Source organism: Schistocerca cancellata, chromosome 8 (genome assembly GCF_023864275.1).
Source record: "Schistocerca cancellata isolate TAMUIC-IGC-003103 chromosome 8, iqSchCanc2.1, whole genome shotgun sequence".
Lineage (NCBI taxonomy): Eukaryota > Metazoa > Arthropoda > Insecta > Orthoptera > Acrididae > Schistocerca > Schistocerca cancellata.
In genome coordinates, this window is record NC_064633.1 from 403,310,908 (window position 1) to 403,338,806 (window position 27,899).

Below are 27,899 nucleotides of genomic sequence, written 5' to 3' on the forward strand. Positions count from 1 at the left end.
AGACGTGTTTGGAGGCAATCCAGTCAAGCTGAACGCCATATACACACTATCCAATGAGTGCAGCAAGGTGGAGGTTCCCTGCTGTTTTGGGGTGGCATTATGTTGGACCAACGTACGCTGCTGGTGGTCAAGGCACCGTAATGGCTGTAAGATACGTGAGTGCCATCCTCCAACCGATAGTGCAACCATATCAGCAACATACTGGGGAGGCATTCGTTGTTATGGACAAAAATTTGCCACCCACGCCCCTCCCTATGGTGCATATCTTATGAATGACTTCCTTCAGGATAAAGACATCACTCGACTAGAATGGCCAACATGTTCTCCAGACGAGAACGATATCGAACGTACCTGGGATGGATTGGAAAGGGTTGTTTATGGATGACATGACCCATCAACAACTCTGACGGATCAATGTAGAATCACGTTTGAGGAGTTGGACAATCTGGACCAATAGTTCCGTGATGAGGTTGTGGAAAGTATGCCGTGACGAATACAGACAGGCATCAATGCAACACGACAGTAGTGGGGCTACAGGAGTACAGCCCCAAAGTAGGTCACCCATTAGCAGGACGTCACCCCGAAGTAACGTTGTCCAAGATGGCTTCTGTGACATCACAATCCCAAGATGGCGGCTGTGACATCACAGACACCCCCCCCCCCAAAATGACAACCATCACGGCACTCCAAAGTAGGTCACCCCAGACCAGGATGTAGCCCCAAAGTAGATCACAACAAAGTACCATTGTCACATATGACCTCGCCCCAAAGTAGATCACTCCAAACCAGGACATCGCCCCAAACTAGGTCGCCCCAGACCAGGACCTCGCCCCAAACTAGGTCATCCAAGATGGTGTCCGTGACGTCACTGGTGACACAAGTGCCACACACCCTTCCACACCCACCTGGTGGGAAGTTTGAATTTCGGCGGAAAAATTCTCCTCCCCCCCTTCGAAATATGGCGGGAAGTTCAAAATCCAACAGGATAATGCATCTCACCACAGTTATCTCTACTAAGCTAAGAAAATGCCGCGAAAGTAAGGACACTTGGACTAATCTCAGTCATCTGACTGCCACCTCCCGCTAAGGATTCATGGGAAAAGGACTTAGACATAACTCTTTATTTATACAACTTCATGCAGTATGGCCATCCAGTGTGCTCACCACAAGGTCTGGACCTAGTACTCAGTACCACCACCAGAGATCACTGTCATCCATTTTGTGACATGTCCGAAGATTGTGCGGGTAAATGGCGGGAAAACGAGTCTGCCTGTGCTAAACATGAGTTTATATTTTGTAGGCATTATCTCCATCATGAGATCTAGACTCCAACTGACGTAGTACGCAATACTGCCACCACAGGGTGCTGTCAACCCTCCTGACATAATCCGAGGTAGTGGTCTGTAGGGGGAAAATGGCGCGAAAATGACTCAGCCTGCGTTGTGCTGCTGGGGAGAGTAAGGAAGGAGTGTACTCTATTTATTTTGGAACATTTTATTTATGGACGGAGTATATATGTCACACTGGCACAAAACACATGCTGGGGTCACGCCACACAGCTCACAGACCTGTAAACTGCTCCTAAATAACGCTCTGCAGACACGCAAACAGCTCCTAATTTTTCAAAATAATTTCAGTACAGACCTAGAAACTGCCCCTCAATAACGCAGCACAGTGATGTGCAAACATGCTCAGTAGTCATAAACTGTCCAAATAGCGTATGACACACCCTACCGGCGCACTCGCAAAATAATACAATCAACGCGTGCAAGCACTGCTCACCCACACCCTGTCCACTGGAACGCACGGGAGGGTACCGACGGCCCCACAAAGTGATGTGGCTGTCAGCTGTCAAACCACGCACAGATGCCTGCACACATGAGGCAGCGACATCCCTTTCATAGTTGCTACCTGAGTAATTCCTCTCGGAATACGTAATCACCTAGGTGCTGTTGATGATGCGATCGCATGGGTGGGAAGAATTATTTACAGAATGCAGACACTTTAAGCTGGTCCACGCGCTTGGGTTCGTCACTACCCTCCCTCTAACGGCGGTCCGGCGAAGATGCGGCAGAAAACCATTCCAGAATAGCGTAAGCTGCTTTCTCCTTAGATATTCTAACAGACCATGCATGATGTGTGGCTGACGCATAGCCGCACGTAGCTACTTACAATCGCAAGTGCATCTAGCAGTGTTCTCAATTTTATACTGAAGCCACATTGCTATCTAAAATAATAATGAATTCGAACTCTAGTAAATTGTGTGGTGTCACAGAAATACTTAATGTGCGCTTTTGTAGATGTTTTCGTGTTGTCTCAGCCTGTATGCACAGAAATTCTTGCCCTATCAGAACTTGTTTATGAAAATAGCGAAGAATAATATCGAATGCACTCTTCCGAGCAGTCTGAACGTGATACCCCAGTCCATCACATGTTACCCTTCCTGCTTTCATCACACACAAACGTTCCCACCGCTATGCAGAGGCTCCTATATCCCAGCACAAAGGATGTGAATGAATTGAGCATTATGAGTGGCTGTTGTCGAATTTACCCGCCGAATTACTGATGCCGCTGGTATTGAAGCATATAATACCTCTTCTTTCTTTCTGCAGACGGGACTTTCAGCGGTAACATTATATGTCACAGATCACTAAATTGCATTGACAGTTAAACCCACAAAGTTGCTTACAGATCATCAAATACATACGAGAATCACAAGAATATAGGAAGCCAGGAACATATTTACCAGTTTAACTACAATTAAATATTACCATTGCTGCTATATGATACCGATCAATGTATAGGTAATGTCTCCTATTGACGGCTGTGCTTCTCAGTATCTATAGTGCACATTATTTTCCACATAAGAAATCTCTCTCATACCCTCGCAGTTATCGATGTGCTGAATCTATATGTCCCTTGCGATAGGATACGCAGGCACCCTTTCTAGTCATGCCACAACATTGCTGGTCCGGACCTGCTTGCTTGCTTGCATTTCTACTCATCTCCAGATTCTGGGATTAAACAAACACAAATATGAATGCATCTTGTGCCATAAAATTATATCATTCTCGCGGTACTTCTCGGTATCAAGCATACAGCAGTAGCCTCCCGGTCGCTCATCCAACATAATTCCGAATATATAGACTGGAAATTATTTCTCTACAAACCCGAAATTTTAGCTACATGGAGTGTGCTCCAGACCGCTGAGTAACTAGAAAGAAACAGATGAGAAATAATATTTCCACCCGCGAATACAGACCTCGCTGATATAAGAGATTCCAAATCGTCCTTATAATTTGCAAGCCAACTAAGGTCTTTCCCATGTCTAGAGAACAGGAAAATGTGTCTTCCACATGCCAGATGCAAACACCACAGTCGACCTTCTCTCGACTATATAAAGGCGCGAAATGTGCAGAAGGAGTCAACCAAACAATTTACATCGTAGGGAATAATGGTCCAGTGCAAATGCACCTCCATACACAATCTTCTCAAACTACCACTTGATCTTGAGAGCTGCCTATGTTACGATTGCGGTCTCAATTGAATGTCATTCGACAATGAGCGAAGTATCGGGAATACACCCTGCTGTCGGCAGTGGCTCTGGAAATATAAATATCACAACTTTTGCTATCACAGTACTTCAAGTCAAATCCATACCCTCCTTACGACTGGGCATAGTCATTTCCTTTACATAAACACAAACATTATACACCTTATGCTCAAATGCGAACATATCACGTATCCCCTACTACCAAGTATAATACTTTGTCAATAACTGATTGCCTACAATACGAAATAATACTGACCGAAAATCAACAATCTCTTAGATTTCTCCCTGTGAGTGCAACCACTGTGCCTTAGAAAGAGAGACGTCATCGGCTAGATGCTAAAAAAACCCAATTCCTACAACTACTGCATGTTACTGTCACAAGTGATCTTGGTTCTACAAGTGCACGCAAGTATCCATGTTAAAAGCTATACCCACTTTACGAATCGAGGTTCGACATTAGCTCTGAATGAGGTGGTTTACTTTTTCCGGACAAATACTTTGACGCTGATAGTAGCAATGTTTATTATCAGCCCACGATGCAACCTTGTGATAAAATTATCACACTTTGAAAGTGATTGAGCTAAGGAACGTAGTATGTAAGCAGTATTTGCCACTCCCTCAAACTGATAGTTCTGTAGTATTTGCAGCGCATTCTGTCTTGAGACCATATCAGAGGTTTCGCAATATATCCACTGAGTTATAGTCGATGACTGATTGACAAGGAACACAAACAGTAGTAGTAGATGATGTGCCGATTGAGGTAGTAAAAAAATATACACTAACTTGTCAGATCTCTAGTGTTAAGCTATCCACTAGAAAAGATGTCCATTATTTGGAATTAGGTCTTTCCAGTCAAGCACATACCTGCATTGGATCAATGGTTCAAATGGCTCTGAGCACTATGCGACTTAACTTCTGAGGTCATCAGTCGCCTAGAACTTAGAACTACTTAAACCTAAGTAACCTAAGGACATCACACACATCCATGCCCGAGGCAGGATTCGAACCTGCGACCGTAGCAGTCGCGCGGTTCCGGACTGCGCGCCTAGAACCGCTAGACCACCGCGGCCGGCTGCATTGGATCCTATTGACAATTCCTTTAATCATTACAATCACTACTCAGTCATATTCCTGACACTCTCATATCTCTAAACGAGTCACCTTCCCCGAATGTAGCTGCTCCCTAGCCATCTAGCAACTGTTCCCGTTTATACAGCTTACTGCATGTGACCGTTCCCATTCAAGTCGGAACTGAGCATAAGTCGGAGAAAGACATATCCACCACCATCTGCAACCCATGTAGAAACAGAACGACCTCAATTACTGCAACGGGACCATGTTTTGACCTTTTGATGGAAATGCGCGCAATGTGGTACGTCTCCAAACTAGATACAGGTACTGCAGCCCGAAGCAGATCCGCGACCATTGCAATTAGTCAGCCCAACATGATAGCATCATTATTCTCTCCCCCCCCCCCAAACAGAGAAAAATTACGAACTGTAAAAGCTCCACTAATTTCAACTGATGTAGAAGTCACCTAGGCACCGATGCTGGCGCGATGATGCAAAGATGCAGTGGGGCTCCAGCGCACAGAAAAAAAATTCCACAATACTCCCCATAATAGCGCAGCGTGAAGCCATCCAAGCATTCCTAACGGTATACACGGTCCCTCTCCGACTTTACACTTTAAACTGCTGCTGCTACTACCTCGTGTGTCTTATGGCGGATACCATAACATGCCACACATAAGCTGTTTTTAAATAAAAGACATTTACAAGATAAGGAAAGTGGAAGAGTTTGCTCGCTTTGTGCAGAGTCCCCAACGACACCCCAAAGGTCATTTACGAGCACTACATTTAGAATTGTCTTTCACACTAATGGAATAGCTGATAAGTCTACTTTCCATATGTACTGATTCCTCATATTGCAGTCATGTACGCCAGCACTGATGTGCTGCTAGCAGCCCTCAGAAGGTGTCACCCTTCCACGAAACTCATTCCCCAACTCAGACAAGCGCTGTCACTCAGTCATTATGTGGTAACCATCAGCGCGCCAATGCACAGATGGAATGGAAAAGACACCGCCTATGCACTGTAATAATAAGCACCACAGGTGATAGTGTGAACAATTTTAGCAATTTTACACTAACTTCTACACTGGCATGTGACAGCATGTCTCCCCCATTTTCAGTATCGTAGCTAAACTGACCCTTCTCCACTTTGCGAGTATGACTGTGAATGTGGATAGGTGACTGCGCAATACGTCCATTCAGTGTTAATTCTCGAACACATAGATCATCAAAGTATACCAGGCAGTGCTCCACATATTTGTAACACATCGAGCATAGTGATTAATTTGCGTCTATCCGTATGCTTGTGGGAGTCACAGAGCAACCTCACAGTCTTATAGTAAAATTAGAGAATGAAAGACCATTCTCACACTGTCACTGACCAACCAACCATGCAATGCAGCACCGTTACTGAATTAATCTGCAACCGTCGAGAAGAAGACTGCTACACTCCACGTCTCTTGAATGAATTGAGCTTTCCGAGTCCTCACCGATCCAAGTGCATCAGATATCTCAAGATGCGCCCATGTCAAGGAGCTTAGCACTCCTTATCATAGTACAGTAACAGATTTCAAAGTGTCGTGATGAAATAGCAGACAGCTATGAACAACAATGAACGACTGTTTTTTATGCGTGATGGAGATCTAGATGGCTGGAGTTCGACGCATTTTTACTTAAATCAACCAAGCTATCAACTCTAAAGTATTATTGAAGAGTCTGGGATTGGTACCTGGAAGGTATCAGTAAGAGAGTAGATAAACACATGCACGCCTAAGGCTACAACGTTCTGCACTTATAACGAACTGTAATGTTAGATCGCCTGCTTCTCCAACCTATCACTCATATGGAATGTAGCGCTGTTAATATTCCAATGTAAGAAATACATTTCAAGCGCATAACATACATCCTTCTTCCCGTTTTCTCTACTATCAACTAAAACGAAAAAAACTATTTCTCTAAAACATTTGCTCCTCATGCTACGAGCACAATATAGCTTTCCACAGACATATAGTGTCCGATGTTGCCTGCGTCAGACCTTCATAAAATGATGGTTAGTAGCAGGGGATTCCTCCTACAAGGAAACAGATAAACACATAGCAGCAGCCTCTGACATATGAAAATTAAAAGTCGTTCCATCACTCACTATGTAAATAGCACAACTGTTGGGCAAATGTGTAGCCTACACGGGGATTGCAGCACCTCACAACTCCAATCGCAAACTTAGTTATAACGCTGAAGTCTCGATTCTGCACCCAAGATGGGACAGGGGGGATTGCATAAAACAAAGTTCGTTTAGAGGAATGTATCAAGTTTCATCACACATGAGATGAAAGTCATCTGATGACTGACAGGTTTACCATTAACGACCGCAAGTAGACAGTGCTTTAAACAACATACAGAACACATGGCTGTATACGAGTAGAACGCAAGCCATGTCACGCAACTGATGGATCTGGATAGAACACTGGGAAAAAATAGACCTGCAACAACTTCCCCTTCTCTAGAATGCATGTGTCAAGCATTAAATCATACCTCGTTACAGCTCTATCTCAATCCATCACCCCATCCATTCTCTGTTATCCTCTAACGCAGATGCAAATAAGTATATAGTTCAATTATCCTGTGTCCTCCTGAAAAGCATCAAATACAGTAGTCAAATCTCGGGTATCACTGGTACCACAATAGATATACAGTATAATACTGCCTCGACGGAAAAAAATTGACTGCAGCCCACATTCCCTTCATTTGCATGTCTACATTTCTGCGTATTTATCCTGTTGCTGCATACTTGTTCCCATGTACAAATTGTTTGGCGCGACCAGAAGATATGTAAATACGTCCTCAATTTCTCCAATTTTGGTGTACATTCAGTCAATTTATATGTTCCCACCGAATTAATATATATATTTTTAAAATCTTAAATTGGTTTTGGTCTTTTTTTCTTTCTCTAGACAAAATGTCATATATATTAATGTACATAAAGGTTGCTATTCTATTGTGCAATTCTAGAACAGATTTCTGCAGTGTCTTCGCCGGACCATAGTTAAAGGAAGGGTAGTGATGAAACCATATGCGTGGTACAGCTTGGAGCTTCTGCACTCTGTGAATAATACTTCGCACCCGTCCGATCTCACCATCAATGGCGCCTTATGGTGATTATGTATTCCGAGGTGAATTTCTCAGGTACCAAGTATGAAAGGGATGTCGCCACCTCACACGAGCGGGCATATTTGCATGGTTTGACAGTTGACGGCCGCCTGACTTCGCAGGGCTGTCGGTATTCTCCTGTGAGTTCCAGTGGAAAGGGTGTGGGCGAGCAGTGCTTGCCGGCCGGAGTGGCCAAGCGGTTCTAAGCGCTACAGTCCGGAACTGCGCGACCGCTGCGGTCGCAGGTTCGAATCCTGCCTCGGGCATGGATGTGTGTGATGTCCTTAGGTTAGTTAGGTTTAAGTAGTTCTAAGTTCTAGGGGACTGATGACCTCAGAAGTTAAGTCCCATAGTGCTCAGAGCCATTTGAACCATTTTTGAGCAGTGCTTGCAAATGTTGATTGTATTATTTTTCAAGTGGGACTTTAGGCTAAGCCATGAGCTATTTCAACAGTTTATGAGTACTGAGCATGTTTACACATCACTGTGCTGCATTATTTAGGAGCAGTTTGCAGGTCTGTACTGAAATTATTTCGGAAAATTAGGAGTTGTTGGCGTGTCTGCAGAGCGTTATGTAGGAGTATTTTACCGGTCTGTGAGCTGTGTGGCGTGACCCCTGCATGTGTTTTGTGCCAGTGTGACATATATACTCCGTCCATAAATAAAATGTTCGAAAATAAATAGAGTACACTCCTTCCTTACTCTCCCCAGCAGCACAGCGCAGGCTGAGTCCATTTCGAGCCATTTCCCCCCTACAGACCACCATCTCAGATTACATCACAGGAGGGACGACAGCACCCTCTGGTGGAATTATTGGGTACTAGGTCAGATGGAGTCTAGATCTCATGGTGGAGACAATGCCTACAAAATAAAAACTCATGTTCAGCACATGCAGAGTCGTTTTCCCGCCATTTACCCCCACTATATTGGGTTACGTCATGAAATGGACGACAGTGATCTCTGGTGGTGGTACTGAGTACTAGGTCCAGACCTTGTGGTGAGCACACTGGATGGCCATACTGCGTGAAATTGTTTAAATAAAGAGTTATATCCAAGTCCTTTTCCCATGAAATGGACGACAGTGATCTCTGGTGGTGGTACTGAGTACTAGGTCCAGACCTTGTGGTGAGCACACTGGATGGCCATACTGCGTGAAATTGTTTAAATAAAGAGTTATATCCAAGTCCTTTTCCCACAAATCCTTAGGAGGAGGTGGCGGTCATGTGCTTGTGGTTAGTCCAAGTGTCCTTTCTTTCGCTCTATCTTCTTAGCTTAGTAGAGATAACTGTGGTGTGATGCATTATCCAGCTGGAATGTGAACTTCCAACCATTTTTCTGGGGCAGGGGACGTGTTAGGTTAGTGGAGATAGCCCAAGTGGCCTATCTTCCATCAATTTTCTTAGGTAAATAGACATAACCGTGGTGTAATACATTATACTGTTGGAATTTGAACTTCCCACAAATTTTTTGTGGGAGGGTTGCGTATCACTTTCCCGCCAAAATTTAAACTTCCCATCAGTGGTTGTGGCAAGGGGTGTGGCACTCGTATCATCAATGACATCATGGATGCTATTTGGATGATCCACTTTAGGCGAGGTCCTGGTCTGTGATGACTTACTTTGAGTCAACTTCCTGGTCTGTGGTGACCTACTTTGGGGCTACGTCATCCCTGCAATCTTGGATAATGGTACTTTGGGATGACCTACATTGAGGCTACATCCTGGTCCGGGGTTACCTACTTTGGGGCGACGTCATGGCCGCCATCTTGGGGGTGTGCCTGTGACATCACTTCCGCCATCTTGGATAATGGTACTTTGGGGCGACGTCCTTGTCTGAGGTGACCTACTTAGGGGCTGTACCCTTGTAGCCCCACTACTGAGGATGTGCTATTGGTTATTAGAGTTACCGGTGTGTACAGAAATCCGGACCCCCACCTCTGAAGGTCTCGTTGTATGGTGGTACAACATGCAATGTGTGGTTTGCATGAACAATAAAAAGACGGAAATGATGTTTATGTTGATCTATTTTCCAATTTTGCTGTACAGGTTCCCTAACTTTCGGAACAGAGTTGATGGCAAAGTTTTTTATGTTTGTTACAGTTACTATTGTTAATCAATTACTTAGACGTTCATGGAGCCAACGCAACAACACTTCGTCTGGTAATTACAGTGTCATGAATGTGTGGTCGTCGAGGGTGCGAGCAATCAGAAACAGGGAGCAGCTAAAAAAAAAAAAAAAAAAAAAAGTGGTTCAAATGGCTCTGAGCACTATGGGACTTAACATCTGAGGTCATCAGACCCCTAGAACTTAGAACTACTCAAACTTAACATCACACACACACATCCATGCCTGAGGCAGGAATCGAACCAGAAACTGCAGTGGTCGCGCGGTTCCCGACTGAATCGTCTAGAACCGCTTGGCCACAGCGGCCGGCTAGCAGTTGACACAAATCGACTTTTACGAGTAATCATCAGTACTAGTGGGCCGGCGGCCAAGTTCCCAAACTCCAGCTATACTTAGACTATGGGAGGCTCACATAATACTAATTGATGTAGGTTACCAACTAGTATTAAGTTTGATACGTATGGTACCGCACAATTTCAGTACTGGCCTTTGAGCAAAAGATCTAAACCCACATATACTGTAAGCAAACCTGGAAGGCGGTTTGCTATGTGGTTTGTGTGTAGAACACAAGTGAAACCTATTTAAACGGGTCGCAGAAAACTGAACCATTAAAATACAGTACAAAGCAATAAGTTTACGAATGGAATCGGCACTTCGTAAACAGAGAGATGTACATGTCGACCTTCCTAGTAAGGATAAAGGACGTAGAATTTTCGTAAAACGGCTGTGGCCATTTAAGCTATCTTAATGACAAACTGCTGCAAGACCCTTCTTGACATTCCAGTAATTTTAAGATCATATATTGTTCGCTACTCTACGACATTCCAGCATTTTTAACATTATTTATTGTTGGGTAATCTGCACTTTGAATGAATTGTACCAATCTTATAGAACGTTTACACACTGAAATAAGAGTTTCGTCAGGGTCTTGAGTAGTCGCCAGTCCATATTCTGAATGATTTGCATACGTCTGGATTACCAGAGACGCACTGGGCGACAAAAAGTTCCGAATGGGATGAAGAAATAAATTTTCCATTGCCCATGGGTGCTATACATGCAGTTTGACTGAAGACTCTGTGCAGAATCGGCGAGGAGGGGTGCATGTGGAAAACGCCGTCGAGAATAAGGAACAAGATGATGGGTCCTGTGTTAAGACTTCAAGACATAATCTCCATGAAACTGGAGGACGATGTAGACCGTAAAGACTGTAGGGAAAGGCAGATTTTGTGCTGTATCTCTGCATCAAGCTAGTAATTGAGGAGGTGGGTAAAAGTGCTACTCTGAGATGGAGAAATTGACACAGGAGAGGAATTCGTTGGTGGAGTATATCAAAGTAATCATAGTACTAATTAACACAAAAAAGACAAAGGTGAAACATTGACGTGCGACGAAATTTTAACAGGCTGTTCGTATTTCGACGACGACACTGCAGATATATCCCACAATTTCAGTCTCGTTTTCATTAGAGTGATAATTAGTTCCAACTCATTCTGTGCCCTATGCTCTTTATTTTTTGGTTTGTGCAAATAATTCTCAACATTCATCAATCTGCTGCTCGGTGACAGCTTTCAGCACTTGAAAGATTTTCTCATAAATTATCCAAATCTCACTTTCAAAAGTAGAAACTGGTAACACGGTTAGTCATAACATTTCCTTTTCAGGCACACTGGAGCTGCTTCTCATTAATTGCACTTATTCCAACAAAAAAACTGTTCTCAATTTTTACTAGTCTCTCTGTTTCTTGCACTGTCCTTCAGACAAGATGACAACAGCCGGGTTTCACAGGGTTGTTGGCGCTCCTTCCTGCTTTGAAGCAAATTCAGTTCCCCGATCACACCTCTACTAGTCTGAAGAATCAACAGATCTTAATCCCACAGAAAATTATTGGGACTACATAGGTCAGCATATTTGGTAGCTCCATATGTAATTATTAATGAATGGCTTCTGACTGATAAGGTGTATCCCAATACGATACGTCCCCAGGGGTAACAGATTTGTAGTTCAGATCATTCTGTGATATTTTCTTAACAAAGCTATACCCATCCATCAGGTTACAGTGAGCATGATCCCAGATGTTTATATCTACAATCTTGGAGACCATGTGTTGCCCTTTCTTCTGTTCCTCGGTTATGAGGCTGCTGGAAACACTCCCATTTTCCAAGATGACAACAGCAATGCTGACGAGGCTGGATGGATACATTCCTGGTTGACGAACATTAAGGTAGCCTACCATACATAGTCCAACGTATTCTGTTACCCCATCTTAACCTACAGAAAGATGAAAGAGATCTGAGGCAACGATATTGGATATCTTTAATTCGTAGGGCTAGGCTTACTGTTATCTACAAATCGCCATGATATGCGTTAAAAACAAGCTGTTGTTACCAGTACCATACAAACACTGTTACCAAAACCATACAGGCGCATGCACAATAATATGAAAAATGTGACCTATTAAATTGTAGTAAAATTTCTGTTGTAAAAAAATTAGGTTTTCAGTTTATGACAACAAAAGTTTGTTTCAAAATAAAATGCACATGAGAAGTAAAACGCCTGGTTAAATCCACAGGACAGAAAAGGTAGATGTAATTGTGCAAAGGGGTCAAAAATGAGCGGCTGTCAGTCACAGTCGAGAATGTATAACTTTATTTAGTTGCCCAAATATTACAGTGCAGATTTCTGAGCTGAACTATCGACTGAATATGTGACATAATCTTATAGCTTAAGATCACAACCTCTTTAATTTTGTGAAACGGATGAAGGCCTATGATTTAAAAACACAACTATAATAAATTTTCGAAGGCAGAAGGCCCAAAGCTTTATCCTTAAATAATTTTAAAAAAGGAGGCAAATGAATTTTACGTTTAAAACGGCTGAAGTCCCATAATTCGATAATCAATTACAATAAATTTTTACAAGGCAAAACGCCCAAGGCTTTAGCCTTAAATAATTGTTTTCAAATGAGGCTGAAGGCACTAACAAGCTAAGATTTAACAAGAAAGAAATTTAAATTTTAAGACGGCTGAAGGCCCATGATAGAAAAACCAAACTACAATAAATTTTCAAAAGTCCGAAGGCCCAAGGCTTTATCCAAAAATATTTTAAATGAGGCTGAATGCCCAAACAATTTAAGACTTAACAAGTAAGCAATTTTAGTTTTTAGACAGCTGAAAGCCCATGATTGAGAAACACAACTACAATGAATTTTCAAATGGCAGAAGGGCCAAAGCTTTATCCACAAAAATATTTTAAATGAGGCTGAAGGCCCAAACAATGCAAGACGTGACAGGAAAGGAACTTTCAATTTTAAAATGGCTGAAGGCCCATTATTTAAAACCCAACTAAAAGCTTACAAATGCAAACCATCGCCAATGAGCCATTAAAATACACAATCAAACACCAATAAGAAAAGGCAGTACAGCCAGCGGCGCTCAGAAGTTTGCGGGGGTCGGTATGCACTTGAAATATTAACGTTCGCTTAGGGGAGACAGGTAATCGGCCCAACTATATGCGATCCGCTGGCAACCCAATCGAGAGACAGTCAACGGACCCACCGACAAGAAGACTAGCTTTCCACCCGACCAGTACGCGAGGAACTCCAAATCCAAAACGTAAAGGTGTAGCCACTCACAACCACGTACGCTTAAGGTGTCAGAACTACAGTAACAAGTTTGACAGCGACAACACGGTGAGGAAAGGACACTGCCTGAATTCTGCGTTAGTGGCCAGGGCAGGTAACCGGAACACTAATGGCCACAAGGCAGAAAATTCCGCTGGCGCACTTGGACCTCAAATACAGTTAAACTCCACCGGATGGTGGCCAAACTTTCGCCAACTCGAACACTCGCTGTTGCTCATGGGAATACCCCAAACAGCCAACCATGAAAACCAATGGCACAATGTGAACAGAATGGCTTCAGTAATTAAATCACAGACTTGTAGTATGTGTGTGCCGACAGCACTCAGTGAGATGAGTGATGGACTAATGGACCGCTACACAGAGTTAGACACTGCTGGTCGAGATAAATGTTTTATTCAACTTCAAAGACTCACCACGTTGTAAGCAATAAGAGACAGATATGCTCCGCACCGCCCCTAGGTGCCTAGCTACCACCTCAGTGAAGAGATGCATGCATGGGTGCCCTGTGCTGCCGACGTCAGGCCAAGCAACAGCCAGCCCCTGAGGGTAGGACGTGGTATTGACAGCATTTGCTGTCTACATCTATGTTGCATTTGTGTTTAGTCGCGGAACGGCAGTACCCAGCGACTCAGACCTTGCTCGCATCCACTGCAGAGGCCAAAGGAGACTGTCTCGTATTGCACATGACCCACTGCCCTCTGGCATGAGTCTGTCGATGGCGGACGTGGACTGCAGGTCTCCGACCCAGTGGCATCAAGTTCCAAATGGAGACTCACAAGAATCCCCCTGACAGCCCTACGTATCCTCTACCATGCAGCCATTGTATTGGGCGCTAATGCGTAGGGGTGTGTGTGTGAGGGAGGCGACTGGAGGTGTCCAATGGTGAGCGCGGAAAGCGGGTCACGGAGCTCAGTTGAACTGCTTAGTGGACAATTAACTCAACAAACAGTGCTACAGTGCTAGTGGCGTTGATACAGAGCAGAGCAATGACATCGACAAACAAAGCATAGAATGCATATCTACAGCAACAGTTACTGGACTTCATTTCGCGCCAAAAAGGAACACAAGGAATTTCTCAGAGTGACAAAGAAGAGGTAGATGAAATATAAGACTATTTGTAAGATGAGTCACTGGAATGCGAGGTTTCATATACGCTCGACTGTGCGAAGAATGTACATGAGAAGTGCAATGAAGACGATACGTTCTTAACAAGTGAAAACGATATCGAGACAGGTGTCAAGCCATTTTCTTCATAATCCTGTTGGACAGGGTGGCACAAATCCCGTCTCCAGTGAAATGTACTGAAGGACAATGGTTGTCCAAGGAGTGGGTTGTTGATGTTATTGTTGTTGTTGTGGTCTTCAGTCCTGAGACTGGTTTGATGCAGCTCTCCATGCTACTCTATCCTATGCAAGTTTCTTCATCTCCCAGTACCTACTACAACCTACATCCTTCTGAAGCTGTTTACTGTATTCATATCTTCGTCTTCCTCTACGGTCCGCAGCTCGTGGTCGTGCGGTAGCGTTCTCGCTTCCAGCGCCCGGGTTCCCGCGTTCGATTCCCGACGGGGTCAGAGATTTTCTCTGCGTTGTGATGACTGGGTGTTGTGTGCTGCACTTAGGTTAATTAGATTTAAGTATTTCTAAGTTCTAGGGGACTGATGGCCATAGATGTTAAGTCCCGTAGTGCTCAGAGCCATTTGAACCATTTTTTTTTCTTCCTCTACAATTTTTACCCTCCACGCTGCCCTCCAATACTAAACTGGTGATCCCTTGATGCCTCACAATATGTCCTACCAACCGATCCCTTCTTCTAGTCAAGATGAGCCACAAATTTCTCTCCTCCCCAATTCTACACTCCTGGAAATGGAAAAAAGAACACATTGACACCGGTGTGTCAGACCCACCATACTTGCTCCGGACACTGCGAGAGGGCTGTACAAGCAATGATCACACGCATGGCACAGCGGACACACCAGGAACCGCGGTGTTGGCCGTCGAATGGCGCTAGCTGCGCAGCATTTGTGCACCGCCGCCGTCAGTGTCAGCCAGTTTGCCGTGGCTTACGGAGCTCCATCGCAGTCTTTAACACTGGTAGCATGCCGCGACAGCGTGGACGTGAACCGTATGTGCAGTTGACGGACTTTGAGCGTGGGCGTATAGTGGGCATGCGGGAGGCCGGGTGGACGTACCGCCGAATTGCTCAACACGTGGGGCGTGAGGTCGCCACAGTACATCGATGTTGTCGCCAGTGGTCGGCGGAAGGCGCACGTGCCCGTCGACCTGGGACCGGACCGCAGCGACGCACGAATGCACGCCAAGACCGTAGGATCCTACGCAGTGCCGTAGGGGACCGCACCGCCACTTCCCAGCAAATTAGGGACACTGTTGCTCCTGGGGTATCGGCGAGGACCATTCGCAACCGTCTCCATGAAGCTGGGCTACGGTCCCGCACACCGTTAGGCCGTCTTCCGCTCACGCCCCAACATCGTGCAGCCCGCCTCCAGTGGTGTCGCGACAGGCGTGAATGGAGGGACGAATGGAGACGTGTCGTCTTCAGCGATGAGAGTCGCTTCTGCCTTGGTGCCAATGATGGTCGTATGCGTGTTTGGCGCCGTGCAGGTGAGCGCCACAATCAGGACTGCATACGACCGAGGCACACAGGGCCAACACCCGGCATCATGGTGTGGGGAGCGATCTCCTACACTGGCCGTACACCACTGGTGATCGTCGAGGGGACACTGAATAGTGCACGGTACATCCAAACCGTCATCGAACCCATCGTTCTACCATTCCTAGACCGGCAAGGGAACTTGCTGTTCCAACAGGACAATGCACGTCCGCATGTATCCCGTGCCACACAACGTGCTCTAGAAGGTGTAAGTCAACTACCCTGGCCAGCAAGATCTCCGGATCTGTCCCCCATTGAGCATGTTTGAGACTGGATGATGTGTCGTCTCACGCGGTCTGCACGTCCAGCACGAACGCTGGTCCAACTGAGGCGCCAGGTGGAAATGGCATGGCAAGCCGTTCCACAGGACTACATCCAGCATCTCTACGATCGTCTCCATGGGAGAATAGCAGCCTGCATTGCTGCGAAAGGTGGATATACACTGTACTAGTGCCGACATTGTGCATGCTCTGTTGCCTGTGTCTATGTGCCTGTGGTTCTGTCAGTGTGATCATGTGATGTATCTGACCCCAGGAATGTGTCAATAAAGTTTCCGTTTCCTGGGACAATGAATTCACGGTGTTCTTATTTCAATTTCCAGGAGTGTATAAATGAAATAATAAAGAAGGTTGATATTAGCCTTTTTAGAGGAAACAAACTGAGATGCGCAGTCCAGAGAAATATAATACAGAAGAAATAAACTGCATGACGGAAGTTCTTTACTTCTTGAAAATATTATGAATATGACAACTAACTTGGTTCATATGGTTCAAATGGTTCTGAGCACAATGGGACTCAACATTTATCAATCCCCCAGAACTTAAAACTACTAAAACCTAACTAACCTAAGAACATAACGCACATCCATGCCCGAGGTAGGATTCGAATCTGCGACCGTAGCGGTCGCGCGGTTCCAGACTGAAGCGCCTATAACCGCTCGGCCACAAAGGCCGGCACCATTCATCATCATCATCATCATCATCATCATTTAAGACTGATTATGCCTTTCAGCGTTCAGTCTGGAGCATAGCCCCCCTTATAAAATTCCTCCATGATCCCCTATTCAGTGCTAACATTGGTGCCTCTTCTGATGTTAAACCTATTACTTCAAAATCATTTTTAACCAAATCCAGGTACCTTCTCCTTGGTCTGCCCCGATTCCTCCTACCCTCTACTGCTGAACCCATGAGTCTCTTGGGTAGCCTTGCTTCTCCCATGCGTGTAACATGACCCCACCATCTAAGCCTGTTCGCCCTGACTGCTACATCTAGAGAGTTCATTCCCAGTTTTTCTTTGATTTCCTCATTGTGGACAGCCTCCTGCCATTGTTCCCATCTACTAGTACCTGCAATCATCCTAGCTACTTTCATATCCGTAACCTCAACCTTGTTGATAAAGTAACCTGAATCCACCCAGCTTTCGCTCCCATACAACAAATTTGGACGAAAGATTGAACGGTGCACAGATAGCTTAGTCTTGGTACTGACTTCCTTCTTGCAGAAGAGCCGGCACCACTAACTTGCTAAAATATACTCGGCCAGAATAATGGCCATATATGTACACAAGGGGAAGGAGAGGTGGGTTACAGAGTGGTGTGGCAACTGTCGTCATAGCACAGCTGGACTGGAGCAGAAATGTTGAGTGAAAGTGTCAACACGGTAACCAGAAGATCTACTTCACATTTAGTTCTTCACGCGTACGAAGACTCGTTGCAAATAATGCAGCAGGATATAGAATTTTGCTAATACAACAGCAACAAGGATGAGGCTCTTTGAACTAATGCACGAATGGTGCTGTCGGAGCCGCGACTAGGCAGCGTCTACGTAGTGTCATGTACGGAAGTGGCCCCGAGTGGGATTGGCCAGCCGTCCAGTGTCAGAAGCGGCAAAGAGTGCTCTCGGTACGGATGTGCTGGAGGCGTGGATCAGTGGATGTGCTTCATTGGGTCTGCCTGATCCCGTACGACCACTGTCGGCGCATGAAGGAAACTTACAATTCCAATGCCAAGTCTGAGACGCCGGTAGGGTAATACTGATCCGTGATACCAAAAATGTGGCTTAACAAAATGCGGTAAATCATTTACACTACTGGCCATTAAAATTGCTACACCAATAATAAATGCAGATGTTAAACGGGTATTCCTTGGACAAATATATTATACTAGAACTGACATGTGATTACACTTTCACGCAATTTGGGTGCATAGATCCTGAGAAATCAGTACCCAGAGAGGCCTTGATACGCCTTGGCATTGAGTCAAACAGAGCTTGGTTGGCGTGTACAGATACAGCTGCCCACGCAGCTTCAACACGATACCACAGTTCATCAAGAGTAGTGACTGATGTATCGTGACGAGCCACTTGCTCGGCCGTCATTGAACGGACGTTTTCAATTGGTAAGAGATCTGGAGAATATGCTGGCCAGGGCAGCAGTCGAACATTTTCTGTATCCAGAAAGGCCCGTACAGGACCTGCAACATGCGGTCATGCTATATCCTGCTGAAATGAAGGGTTTCACCGGGATCGAATGAAGGGTAGAGCAACGGGTCGTAACACTTCTGAAATGTAACGTCCACTGTTCAATGTGCCGTCAAAGCGAAAAAGAGGTGACTGAGACGTGTAACCAATGGCACCCCATACCATCATGTCGGATGATATGCCAGTATGTCGATGACGAATACACGCTTCCAACGTGCGTTAACCGCGATTTCGCCAAACACGGATGCGACAATCATAATGCTGTAAATAGAACCTGGATTCATCCGAAAAAATGACGTTTTGCCATTGGTGCACCCAGGTTCGTCGTTGACTACACCATCGCAGGCGCTCCTGTATGTGATGCAGGGTCAAGAGTAAACGCAGACATGGTCTTCGAGCTGATAGTCCATGCTGCTGCAAACGTCGTCCAACTAATCGTGCAGATTGTTGTTGTCTTGCAAACGTCCCAATCTGTTGACTCAGGGATCAAGATGTGGCTGCACGATCCGTTACAGCCATGCGGATAAGATGCCGGTCATCTCGACTGCTAATGATACGAGGCCGTTGGGATCGAGCACGGTGTTCCGTTTTACCCTCCTGAACCCACCGATTCCATATTCTGCTAACAGTCATTGGCTCTCAACCAAAGCGAGCAGAAATGTCGCGATACGATAAACCGCAATCGCGATAGGCTACAATCCGACTTTTATCAAAGTCGTAAACGTGATGGTACGCATTTCTCCTCCTTACACGAGGAATCCCAACAACGTTTCACCTGGCAATGCCGGTCAACTGCTGTTTGTGTTGTGTGATGTCCTTAGGTTAGTTAGGTTTAAGTAGTTCTAAGTTCTAGGGGACTGATGACCATAGATGTTAAGTTCCATAGTGCTCAGAGCCATTTTTTTGCTGTTTGTGTATGAGAAGTCTGTTGGAAACCTTTCTCATGCCAGCAGGTCGCAAGTGTCACCGCCGTCGCCAACCTTGTGTGAATGCTCTGAAAAGCTGATCATTTGCATATCACAGCATCTTGGTCCTGTCGGTTAAATTTTGCGTCTGTAGCACGTCATCTTCGTGGTGTAGCGATTTTAATGGCCAGTAGTGTAATTGGTCGAATTTACTTACGTAAGTGAAGCCGAAGATAAAAATCATAAGATGTCTATTCATGTCTCATACCCTATGGTTGAATCCAGAGAAGTGTTATAGCCTAAAGCTCATAGTTACATCAGTTCGATAAGGCTCGTATAATTTTGATGGTAGATCTAAATGTTATTATAACCAGTTATGTCTATGTAGTGAATTAGTACATGACCGAGAAGCTTTCGCCCCCAAAAATTTGTCAGTCACGCAAGGAAGGGGGGGGGGGGGACTAACAGTGTCTTCATTTGCAAACAGAGAGTGCCACAGTACATATCCATAAACACCTACGACAAAATCTACCTATTCCTGTTTATCACTACAGCTTCCGTCCCACTTCATTCTCCGATGTCCGACTCCTATACCTTACTCATCCCCATTCCCACGAAATCAACAACTGCAAATCCATCATTTTTGTCCTCCTACATCTTGAGAAATTTATGACGGTGCATGTCACTGCGTGCTCCTCTTTGAACTCCAGACATACGCACTTCCCATGTATTATGTCTGCCTCATCGCATTCTTTCTCTCTAACCGCCCACCATATGTCCCTGTCACAACACCAACTCCAGTACCTACCATCCCACTGGATGTGTGCTCCGAGTTCTGTCTTCTCGCCTCTCCAGTATGTTCACTACACGGCCGATATGCCAAAGCCCCCTTCTCGTGTTCATCTTCTCCAGTATGCCGATGACACTCTACCTTACTCGCAAGAAATCCCAGCGATGCCTCGACGTACATACCAATCAGTTCATCTTCAGCTGCGACCAGTGACCACTTATAATCAACTGTACCAAAAGCCAGACAATAACTACAGGCAATACCACCTGTAGCTTCCGTCCCCATGACTTTTTCCTTACCATTTAGGACCGTCCTGTTCAGTTAACTAACACACTAAAGTACCTCAGAATAAAAATTAATTGCCAACTAACACAGGAAGACCTGTATAGCAAACGTTCAACAGAAAACCCCAAAATAGAGTAAATTACTAAAGATAATAACTACGGCTTACACTCTTTCTCAGTCGTACACGTTGATAAAACAGTGATCATACCCATACTCCGTTGTACAAATGTGGCTTGGACTTCAGCTTCTCTCTCCTTTTATCACGCTCTACAGATACTGGAACGCCATGCACTCTGCCAAGCCTTTCTGATCCGCTTACTCTCCCACACACACCTCCTCTACCATCTTCTAAAAGACCCTCAGCCTGCTCCTCCATCCAGAACAACTCGGATTATCCAACTTTATCAGTAATGTCGGCACTATCCGCACCTAGTATCCCCCCCCCCCCTCCTGCTCACTGATCCTGGTACTCTGCGGTGCCTCTGGTCCACATTCCCCCAGTACTACACCTTTACACACTCCAAGTAAACTTTAATCACCTTCCCTCACCAGACTAAGAAATCTGCTCTAATGTTTACGTGTCCTACCTAATCTAAGAGATCCTTACCATCCGCCCCCTGTCAGGGGCCTTCCGCTCCAATACTCTCCACCCACTTTCTAAGTCTTGGTTGGGAGCCCAACCCTTTCCATTCATCCGCATTCCCTCCTCCAAACATCCAGCCACATAAATCCACTCCCTCTAAATGCGCAATTCCCACGATACCCTTATACCTAGCAGTTTACATCCACTCATCGCTTACCTATGTATCTATTTCAATCGGTTAACACATCCGTCTTTTAACTTACTCAAGTTTCTACCTAATTTTATATATTTGTGTGGCAAATTCATTTTCCATACATCTGTGTCTATGTTTTAATTAATCGCATTATGTACCTTTTACATTTTAACTTAGGTAACTGACAATCTGTCTATTTATTGAACAAATGTTTACTTTTGTCAAACGCCACATTCAGTTCTTATAATTTTTACTCTCATGTGGAGAAAGAGCGGCAAATTGCATCTACTGGCGGCCAAATCCCCACCCACATGGGATGCGATGATGGAATAACAATAAAAAAAGAAGGCGACGCACTTGGTGACAGCGGCGTTTAGCCGAACTCCCAGTCTCACAGATAAGCGATTGACGACAGAATGGTGATAAGAACTGACTGCAGGACGAATAACAACGGCTCTCTTATCACTCGCCGGGCCCCACACTGCTATATTATTCATGACCGGCCGCACGACGACTCCAGCTCGTGAAATGGAGGACGGTGGCCTGGGGCTGATATGGCATCTCGACGTCGGCGACGGGGGCGACGGCGGTGGTGGCGGCGGCGACGGCGACGAAGGATCGGCCAATATCTGCGCCGGGGCCGCTTTGTCAGGCGTGGAGGGATGCCAGAATGCGCCTCTGCCGCTTCCAGCGGGATGCTGTGCCCCGGGGCTCCTCCAGATTACAGGGTGACGGTGCCCGGAAATGCACTGCCAATTCCCCTCCTACCTAGTGCTATTCCCTTAAACACTCTTTTCTGATATGTCGAGAAGGTTTTAGTGTATTGTGGAAAGTAATCGTAAATGAAAATTTTGTCTGAAAGAAAATAGGTTGTTCCATGATCCCTAGCGAAGTAGAGAAAAGAATTGAGTTAGAGCGACAGGATCGACTGGAAGTGATCACTAGAGCTAAGTCCATTATGCCTATCCCGCTGCAGTAAGGAGACTAATCTGGATAAACAATGCGTAAGATCAATTGGAGGAAACGAACCGAGTACTGTGCAGAAATAGGTAGCCGATCGATCAGAGAGAGAACACAATTCAAAACATTATACAACTGTTCCATGAGGACACCCCTTACAAACTCTGTGGAACCATCCAAGGGATGTGAATTAAAATCCGAAAGAAGACGTAAGGCCGCAGGAGTTGTTCTATCAGGCTGCGCAAAAGACGGTACAGTGTTTCTCTGCATGGCAGAACGTAAAATTTTCCAATAGTCGTGTCAATGCCCGCCTGAATCCTCCTCCAACAATCTTTGGTGGAGCAGCCACTGACTACACACATTTGTGTAAATCAACAAGCAGGCCTTCCCAGGCACTCTCTGAATAATGTGGATCATACAGTGTATAGTTCAGGACAGTGAAAACATGAAATACTGGTTTCTTAGAGGCCGATACTCAATGAACGATACTTCACTACAGTTTTAGTAGTTCGGGAAGGTGGCAGCAGCGGCCATTACAATTCAGCAGTGGACAGTAACGACTTCTGCAAAACTTCTTCAATGTGTTAGAGTGTTATCAAAATCTAAAGATTGCGTTTCACTATGTGTTCATGACAGGTGCAACTTAATATTGTTGCGACATTAGCTTTGCCTAATGAAGTTGACTATAAATATTTTGTGTATATAAATTGAAAAGTTTAAATATTTTTAATTTTATAATTAATTGTTTTACATTGCGAGGAAAAAAAGTTAAAAAACGATGGTGTTAGTGGAAACGATACCAAGTCGATATATTGGCAGTTGGTGCGCTTTACCACTGCAACACAGCACCAATATGTCGCCTGCTCGTCAAAAATTCCATCTACTGCAATCGTAAATCTTTAGAGAGTGTTTCATCTTTTCCTATGAACCAATCCGGTGAAATATTCTATGAACTAGAAAAGGGCATCTGCCTGCTTATACTCACATAATTTAACCCAAAATATGAACCGCGTTCCACGCACTCCCTTTGTAAGGTTTAAATTTGGAGTAGGTGTACCTAACGCTTTAACTCTTACATTCTCCTCCAAACGCTTCAACGTGTGGTCTACAGAATTCGCAGTGTTTCTTGTACAATACTTTACAGGTAGTTTCAGACAAAAATACCGACCTGGTGCTGTGAGCAAAACAGCAGCCGCTCCGACAGGTACCACGTCGCATCATAAACTGTGCAGTCGAAAACAGACAGCTGTATCTCTTCTCTGAGTTGATCAACTCATACTGAAGAGTAAAGTGCAGTATACTTTTTTAATGCCTATACAGAGTAAAAGAACCTGGAATATCTCCCCAAGAAGTACATAAGAGTTAAGTTCAAGACTGATCGGAGTTCGCTATCTTGATTAAGAGGGAGCATCTCCATACCTTTCTCAATCCTATCATCCCTCGAAACCTCAGGTTTGTTGGTTATAAAGGTTGTATGGTTTTTGCACAATGAAAACTATTACTTGGCTGTGTTTTAAAGTGCAAGCCTTGTTGATGATGAAGAACCACGGTGGTGTTTCCGTACGTAGAGCAAATAACCAGAAAATTAATATAAAGCAGTCTGGCTAGTCACAGTGAAGATTCTCAGATACCGATATATAAATGGCACCACGGACGCTGTATGTGATACCTGGAATAATTTAATATTGACAACAAGTTAACATTTCTTTTAATGAAATCAGATAAATCTTTGTAACAACAATTAGTTCTTCCCTAATTAGTACGATGTGGTTCAAACAGTGTGCATTCATGCATAACTTATCTTTCACTACGGCGAGCTTGTAATGCACGATGAAAACTATTACTTGGCTGTGTTTTAAAGTGCAAGACTTGTTGACGATGAAGAACCACGGTGGTGTTTCCGTACGTAGACAGGACGTAATGAAGTTGTCCTCGCGAAGTTCTCAAGGAGAACTATGTTAGTAATGTGAAGATTGGCTTATTTTTTAGTATTCGTTATGATGAAAAGTGATGCTGGATCAAACACGAACTAGCTCAGGAACAAAATATTTAATATAAATTCTACCACATTAAGCACTAGTTCAAGGCCTTATATTTGTTCGTATGTATTATCTCAGAATAACGGTACCAGATTTAACGTAATATGTGATTTCTATGGATTTGAAATGAAAGGTATAAGATTTGTGTTAACTTGTACTACTACTCTGACACATGCATACAAAATCTACAAAGCCCACGTCGACTTCAGTAGCTTGACCAGTCCTGAAAGTACATTGGTAAAGCGTTAAACACACAGCCTATATGGTGAAAGAAAATATAAACTTGCTATATTAAACCTCAAGATATAAGCAATTTCAAGGTCTCGCTATCGTTTATTGAACAGAATAAGTACCGCAGCTACTGAAGTTCTCCATATTGATGCTGTTGTCTCTCGGTCAACGGCACAGCCATGGATGAGAGCATTTTGCAGTTCTCCTGATGAGCATCATACAGAGATTACTTGTCTCAAAAGACTGCTGTGGCCTCGAAACCGCTTGTGCAAGTATGAGTTGCAGATTGTCCCCCGGGGTTCTCCGACTACAACCAGGGCCTCCCTCTACAGTTACCACTCAGTCTTGGGAACAGCCACCGGGTGTGCTGAGATAAGTGTGGAGTCCTGGTGTCCTAATGCAGGTGCTCACCCACTTTTTGGCACGCATGGACAATTTACAGTGCAGAAATGTGTCATAACAGGGATAAGACTGTGCAGGTTCATGGTGACCCTACTGTAATAGATTGGCTTCCGCATTAGGTTTTGAATCAGGGAAATAATTTGTACAGGAAAGTCGCACGAGAGAGGCTCTCACGTATTACTTAGTGATGCCTTTTCCTGCGCACTTCACTCTTCTAAGAAATTCGGGAAATAACGGAGGTCAGATGTCGCTAGAGATTAAAAGAGGTTAAGAAGTACGAAGTAAGGGGCACAAGAGTAAGACAAGGAAAGATCTATTCCATAGCAGTCTCGCTGTCAGGAAATCTGGCAGAGAAGAAGTAAAAGGGGGAATTGAATGAAAGACGGCGGGAAGCGCAGCGAGACACAGATTTCGACACGAGCTTTCAAACACCAAAACATTTCCCTGGACAGGTGCAAGCTGATTATAAACTGCAGACTGAAACTAACGAAAATACAGCGACAGAAAATTCAGGAGAGTAAACCTAAATAAACTGAATGAAACAGAACTCACTGAGAGTTTCAAAGGAAGCGTCAGGAATCTATTTTGATAACCCATGAGATCCTAAATTTAGCTGGGTAATGGTTGGAATACAAAAATGCAACAAATGAAGTAGAGAAAGGGAAATCACTTGTAAAAACAGTGACAGGACGGGCAAAACAGTGAAGCGGAAGTGACGGGAGGAGAAACAAAGGGCGAACGAAAATTGGCTCACTGGGACGCCACAGCGCTGTTCCCTACATACTCGCAGTACAAGGATTTCCGTAACAGCATCTGTCCATGCTTATATTTCCCATAGTAAACAGATGTAAAAAAAGGCAAATTGGGGAAACTGTAAATGTACGGAAGTACCTTCATTCAATGTTTTGTAGGTGTGCTGCTCAGTTAGAGTCGTAAAACTGACATTTGTGATACATTACTCGATTTCGAGTCTTTCAGTCCAAGTCTAGGTGTAATTTTCTATTTTTAATACGTGCAGTAATTGTGTAGCATAAACTGTTTCTTAAACGATACAATGCCACAACCATAAATTCTGAATGTTTAGCACAGTCGGCGTTCGCATAAATCAGAAATACTCAACCAGATGTATAATCAGTTAAAAACCAATTGTCTGGCATGTTACAGAAGTAACTACATAAGTTATCAGCGTGAAGTTCTTGACTCAAACACGACATTCAGCGAGAGAGACCAGCATTTGTCTTTCACGAAACGATTACTGATGAGCCGAAGCATTATGACCGCCGATTTAATAGCTTGTTCGTCAGTTTTCGGAACAAAATACATCACTGATGCCGCATAGTACTGATCCGATAGTTTGTTGGTAGGTTTCTGGAGGTATACAGCATTAGATGTCTAGATATGGATCATAAAAGTCGAGTTAATAACGGACCTCTGATTTGCGTACGTGCTGATGGCGCCAAAAGTGACACATATGAGTTCCATAGGGTTCACGTCAGACGAATTTAATCTCCGAGACATCAACGTGAGTTTACTATAATGCTCATAGAACAACTGTACCACGGTTCTGTATCCTAGACACGGACAATTACAAGGTGGAAAGATGACATCGCCGTCGCGAAAGACATCAGGCATGAAGGTATGCTGGTAGTTCGCAGATATCGGTGCGTCTGAGGTCACTACCACACGCCCATGCAAGCGCAGGGAAATGTTCCCCATAGCATAATACTGCTTCAGCCAGCAATAGTGCCGCTCGGGGTAGGCGCGTTGTCTCAGGCCCCTTGTCACGGTTGCCGCGGCTCGCCCCGTCGGAGGTCCATGTCCTCCTTCGGGCATGTGTACGTGTGTTGTCCTTAGCGTAAGATAGTTTAAGTTAGATTAAGTATTGTGTAGGCCTAGGGACCAATGACCTCAGCAGTTAGGTCCCATAGTCCCTACCACAAATTTCCAAATTCCAGCATTCGTCCACAGCACGCTGCACGTTTCGAGCAGCCGTTCACGCCAATGACGACGTTTGTGGAGACGACCAACGACTTAGTATAGCTAAAATGTTATTCAGCTGAGGAGCCGATACTTTTCCGGTGATCGGCTGTCGAATCCCGAAGGTCCCGTGCCCACAGCAATCACAATTGACGATGTCGTTGGATCAACATCTGAACACGTACAGGTGATCTGCTCCGAAGCTACACATACAACAATGTACGATGAACAGTGCGCTCCGAAACACTTGCGCGTGCGCCACCGTTGTGCCCTTTCGGCAGAAATGCCGCAGATCACTATCCAGTCTATTTTACAAGAGTAGACAAGCTTCCGAAATCCGCGTTTCTTCGAAGAGTCGTGGACGCCATACCATTTAGCACCCTGTGATAGTTTCACTGTATACCTACCTCCTTCTGTAGATGTTCACGATAGTAGCACTGTACATTCTGCCAATTTTGCCGTTTTCGGGATACGCTACTGGCCATTGAAATTGCTACACCAAGAAGAAATGCAGATGATAAACGGATATTCTTTGGACAAATATATTATACTAGAACTGACATGTGATAATATTTTCACGAAATTTGAGTGCATAGATCCTGAGAAATCAGTACCCAGAACAACCTCCTCTGGCCGGAATAACGGCCTTGATACGCCTGCGCATTGAGTCAGACAGAGCTTGCATGGCGTGTACAGGTATAGCTGCCCATGCAGCTTCAACACGATACCACTGTTCATCAAGAGTAGTGACTGGCGTAATGTGACGAGCCAGTTGCTCGGCCACCAGTGACCAGACGTTTTCTATTGGTGAGAGATCTGGAGAATGTGCTGGCCAGAGCAGCAGTCGAACATTT

General features: G+C 44.6%; 1 protein-coding gene across 1 annotated transcript in view; it reads left to right on the forward strand.

Annotated features, from left to right (window-relative positions):
• The window catches only part of LOC126094973 (neuropeptides capa receptor-like), a 1,057,957-nt gene that overhangs the window by 377,660 nt on the left and 652,398 nt on the right, over positions 1-27,899 (forward strand). The window lies entirely within an intron of this gene.